Source organism: Desmodus rotundus, chromosome X (genome assembly GCF_022682495.2).
Source record: "Desmodus rotundus isolate HL8 chromosome X, HLdesRot8A.1, whole genome shotgun sequence".
Taxonomy (NCBI): Eukaryota; Metazoa; Chordata; class Mammalia; order Chiroptera; family Phyllostomidae; genus Desmodus; species Desmodus rotundus.
Genome location: NC_071400.1, coordinates 77,442,724 through 77,448,016, shown reverse-complemented (window position 1 = coordinate 77,448,016; position 5,293 = coordinate 77,442,724). Strand labels below are relative to the sequence as shown.

At 37.7% G+C, this 5,293-nt stretch overlaps 1 pseudogene; it reads right to left on the bottom strand.

The window, feature by feature from the left end:
* Positions 1-4,342: 4,342 nt before the first annotated feature.
* On the bottom strand, positions 4,343-4,887 carry LOC112310288 (large ribosomal subunit protein mL40 pseudogene; annotated as a pseudogene).
* Positions 4,888-5,293: the final 406 nt, after the last annotated feature.

The following is a 5,293-nucleotide window of genomic DNA, read 5'->3' as shown; positions in this document are numbered from 1 at the left end:
GAGCCATAAATTCTGCTTCTTTAATGTGGTCCTCAAAAGGAATTCATGGATGCCAAAATAAACAAACCTTATCTTTCATTTGTAAGTTATGGTTGCTCAAATCAAAATAAGTTAAGCAAAAAGCGTAAATATGACCACTCTTAACACTAGAAAGAATTCTAAAATTCACATAATTAAAGAAAGAGTTGCAACACCCAGGGCCCACGGTCAGGTTGTTAGAACCAGTACATGCCAAGACTCCCCTGGACTTCATCTATCATTCTTCTTTGCTAGTTTCACTTGACTTTATTCTTCAAATAGGTTTCCTCTCAAAGAAAAAAATATGACCCCCAGCAGCTGCAGACTCCCATGGTCTCTGCTTTAGCAACTCCAGAGGTAAAAGAGCATTTCTTATTTTCCTACCATCTCTCTATCAAACCAGAAAATGCCTTGGATCGATTTACTCAGGTCATGAAATCATCCCTTGACTATTCATTGTTTGCAGGAGAGTGATGAAGTGTGTCGGTGAGCCAAGACAAAGATACCAGACAATCAAAAGGATAAATACATAAATAAAGTATATATCTATTGTGAGTCAGAGGATTAGTTCCAGAACGTGCACCACATTGCAATGTTAAAAAATGTTAAAACATATTCCTGAAGATAGAGATGGAATTAAATAACATATCACCTGAAAATGGTAAAACATTATACAACCACTAAAATTGACTTTACAGAATGTTTAAGGATGTGAAAAGATGGTCAGAATAATATAGCAAAAACAAGGAGACATAATTGAAATTCTCTTTAGAGTATAGAACTATAGGTTATTTTCCTCTTAACAATTTTTTAGATTTTCTGAAATTTTTATATTGACTAATTTTGCCATACAAATATTTTTAAATACCTAATTAATATCAGGAAATACAATATACTGGCTGATGTTAGGGCTGTCAGATGAGAGTTTGTAGGCCTGGTAGAGAAGCAATATGGAATTCACATGATGGAACATTTACAATAGTATTTTGTTTCACTGCCATTCTTCCCTGTAGGTCCAAAGCAGTGCTTGAAGCTTGGGGGTTATAGGAATAATATGTTTTTGTTTCTCATTAGAATCTGTCATAGGAGTATGTGGGTGTTGCCTGAAGCTCTTCTAGAATTGAACTTCAAGCTAAGTCATCTAAGAATTAATATTCTCCTGGTAACATGCTCAAAAGAAAGCCAAATTATCTAAGTTTTGACAGTGCATATTAGGGCAAATTTAAAAACTTAAATACATTGCATAGCTAGTGACAGCACAATGAAATCTTGGATTTCATTGCCAAGTGGGAACTTCACAAAGCTACAAACATTTATTTTATCTCATTTCCCCCCATATTATAGGTATATAGGTGTGTATATAATCTGAGGTATAACTGACAAATAAAAATTGCATATATTTAATGTATACAATGTAATGGTTTGATATACATATAAATTGTGAAATTATTACCGCAATCAACTGATTAACACATTCATCACCTCACATAGTTACTACTACTTGTGTGTGGTGAGAACACCTATGATCTAGTCTCTTAGCAAATTTCAAATACACAGTATAGTATTAGGAACTGTAGTCACCATGCTCTACATTAGGTCCCCAGAAGTTATTCATGTTATAATTGAAAATCTGTATCCTTTGGCCAACATCTCTCCATTTTCCCCACCTCCCAGCCTCTGGCAAACCCGTTGATCTACTCTCTGATTCTAAGAGTTTGACTTATTTTGGATTCTACATATAAGTGAGATTATATAGTACTTGCTTTGTCAAGTGTACCAAGAATACATAATGGAGAAAAGATAGGCTCTTCAATTAATAATGTTGGGCAAACAGGTTATCGGCACGCAAAAGAATGAAATTAGACCTTCATCTTACACAATATACAAAAATTCACTTAAAACAGGTTAGAGACTTAAATTCAAGACTTGAAACCGTAAAACTCCTAGAAAAAGATATAGGGGAAAAACTCCTTGACGTTGCTCTTAGCAATGAATTTTCTGGACATGACACCAAAAGCACAGGCAGCAAGAGCAAAAATCAATAAATGGGATGACATCAAACTAAAAAGCTTCTGCACAGCAAAGGAAACGATCAACAAAATGAAAAGGTAATCTACAGAATGGGAGAAAATATTTGCAAACCATATATCAGACAAGCAACGAACATTTTAAATGTCAAGCCCTAATTTATGAAAGTCTTTTGTATTTTCCACTGGGAGAGCTGACATAAAACCCTATGAGAGAACACCATGGGCAAAAGGTATGAAAGCAGGTCAAAGAAATCAAGTTACTCCTCAGGCAAACTCAAGAGAGAACTGATGGTTTCTTAATAGATCCCCTAATATAAAATACTGATTGTAACTCTGCAACCACAAGAAATTCAAATTTCTTGACATTGCTATCTCCATGAATTACAGCGACTTTTAGGGAAGGAAGATATTAAGTTTCTTAAGTATCTAGCTGAAAGTTTTTTGAAGCTATGAAAGTAAGTCTTAGTCATAAACATGTCTTATTTCACTTATACTTGGCAGAAATCCCAGGTGAAGGGAACAAATGAATGTCATAAAGCTGGGAGAGAATTTAGTGAGAAGGAGTGCCTATGTGTTTATGCTGAAACTAGCATTTTCTTTTTATTTTTATGAATATTTAAATAATGTTAATAGCTTGTGAAATTTCTTTTGAGTCACTGAGAATGATGAGAAAATGTCCCAAACACAGACAAATGAGAACTGTTTCTTAGACATCTGCTTTTCAACTCTACTTTAAAAATTGAAAACATAGTGGGATTCAGGTTGAGTTATTTACTACCTCAACTCAGTGGACAATGGCTACTCCTCTACAACACTCTGGGCTATAAAGATCTACTATAAGAGAAAATGAAATACATCTCAATAACTTTGTAGGGGAAATGGCTCAGTCTTAACTTTCAGCTCTTTTGATCTGAGCTCCCTTTAAAGGAAAGCTGCCACTGGTCCATGTATGATGTTTTGAAAATTATCTTTCCTTGTCCTGATTCACTGATCTTTGGCCACAAATTGCATTGTGGCCAAACACTCCAACACACCTGTAAACTTGGGGCATATGTCCAAGACAGAACAAAAACAATAAAAACAAAAATCAAAAGAAAAATGCAGACTAAAGTATCTACCCTTCACCTGTCTTTACAGTCTTGGCTTGTCTAAGGGCTTCCTTGCTTTCATGGCACACGACCTGTCCTATCTCCCAACTTTTGAAATCTGTTGCCACTTTTTCATCATATTTACCCCATCCACCTCATCAACAGTTAGGTTGTTCGATTTGTTTTCCAAATTTCAACAATCACTGTCTCTCATTGCATGATACCTTGAAAACTAATTTTTCAGGTATCTTGACCACTTTTTTTAGTTGTTGTATGTGAAAGGGTAAATTCAGTCCTTATTCATAGCTTGGCTGGTAGTACAAATATGGTGCCATTTAAAAAATATTATCCTTTACCTCCTTCATGTCACCAGAAGTCAAGCTGGTCAGTTTTCTGGGGATCACCCCTCCTTTCTAAAGCCCTAAATTAAGTCTGAGTTCAACCCACCTCCAACAAGAGAGCAGCATCCTACTCACTGACTCTCCCACCATTTATATCTCCCTTCACCAACCTGCCTTTAACAATATGGCCCCAATCAACCATCCCAATCCTTATGCCTCCCAACAGTCATAGTGGAATCAGTAACTAGGGAGGATATACTTTGGGACAAAGAAATTTCTTTCAGAAATTTGGGTTGGTTCTATTTATGCAAAGCCAGATGGAACATGGAGGAAATGGTGTGAAGAATTTGGGCCAAGAAAATACCAGAGCTTCTATTCACTGAGTATTAGATAAATAGTTTTGAGTTTGGTATGTGTGGAATCTCCTAAATACTCCATTTGTAACTCAGTGTGGGCACAAATCAAACCTCAAATTCTCCTGATGCCTATGTTTCTAACACAATGCTTACTGAACATAATGTCTTTATTTATTTTGATTTTTTTAATTCAGATTTAAATAACATAAGCTTAAGAATGGGAAATGAGGTGGGGAAGAGCCAACTATGTAATTTTATATGAGTAAAAACATTGAAATCAACCATCCCAGGGCATGAACTTGCATATAAAACTGGCATCTACAACTTGCCGTGAAACACATATGCCAATTCCTAGTTGACTATGTCTTTCTTAAGCGTATGTTATAGAAATTTTTTTTTCTTGATTAACTTACATTTATTCTCAGCGTGCCCAATTCTGTGACAAGTAGGCTTGAGCCCTGGTCATTCTGGCTCTCGTGGGCAGCGTGTTCCAACAGCTACCTGCAGCTCTACCCCTTGAACTCCACCTGTGGGTACACCTTGGTGGATCTGTGGTACCTGCCTTCGGAGGGATGGTAGTTGGAGAGCAGTAGTGTATAATCTGGCCCTTCTCTCTCAAAGGGGAACAGACCGGGGTGCCACTTGATGGCTTCCACATGGAGCTCCTGGGATGGGAGTTGCAACTCCTGCAGAGCTTCCTGCTGGGCCTCAAGCATGGACTTGAAGGCTTCCCTCTCCATCTCATGCATTTGCTGCTTGTACAGAAGCAAAGCTCTCTGTTCAACCTCCTCAAAGGAAAGCAATCCCTGAAGTCACTGTCTCACTTTCTCCAAGAACCTCACAGGCATAATAAAATCTTCAATGGGAATTAAATCCTGGCTAGCCTTTCTAGTCATCCGATCCTCTTTTTCAAAGGGTCCTTTGCAGCTGGGTCTTTTTTAAGGATCTGTCTTCTTTTTTTGCAGAGGTGCATCTCTAATGGGAATGAGTTCCCAGAAAGACAACAAGCTCACTGGTAGGTGTCTCTAATCTGTGTTCGCCATGTTCCCAGATGTCAGCATGGCGAGCACAGAGCACATGATAGCTCCCAGCACTGTGGTGGCCTTGGCCCCTAAGGCAGCCAACCAGCTGCTTCTGGGCGCAAACCTCAGCAGTCCAGCCCACGATGCCTCACACTACAGTCCAAGTTATTTTTAATATTGTGTTTGTGACGTCTAGGGCACTTCGCAGGGTCTATGAATGCTAAATGAAAGAAATAAGTGGCCCTCTCATTTTTGTGGCCTCCAAAAAACTAAAGGGATTTTCAAGCAGTATGTATGCGTATACTAATACTCCATAAATTCATTAGTTTACTCTCACATGGCAGTATTAGAACAACCGGTGAACATTTGGTAGATTCAGCTTCTGCTTTTTTCATGTGCTCTCTCTTCCAAAAACTTTTTAATAACAAAATCACTCAG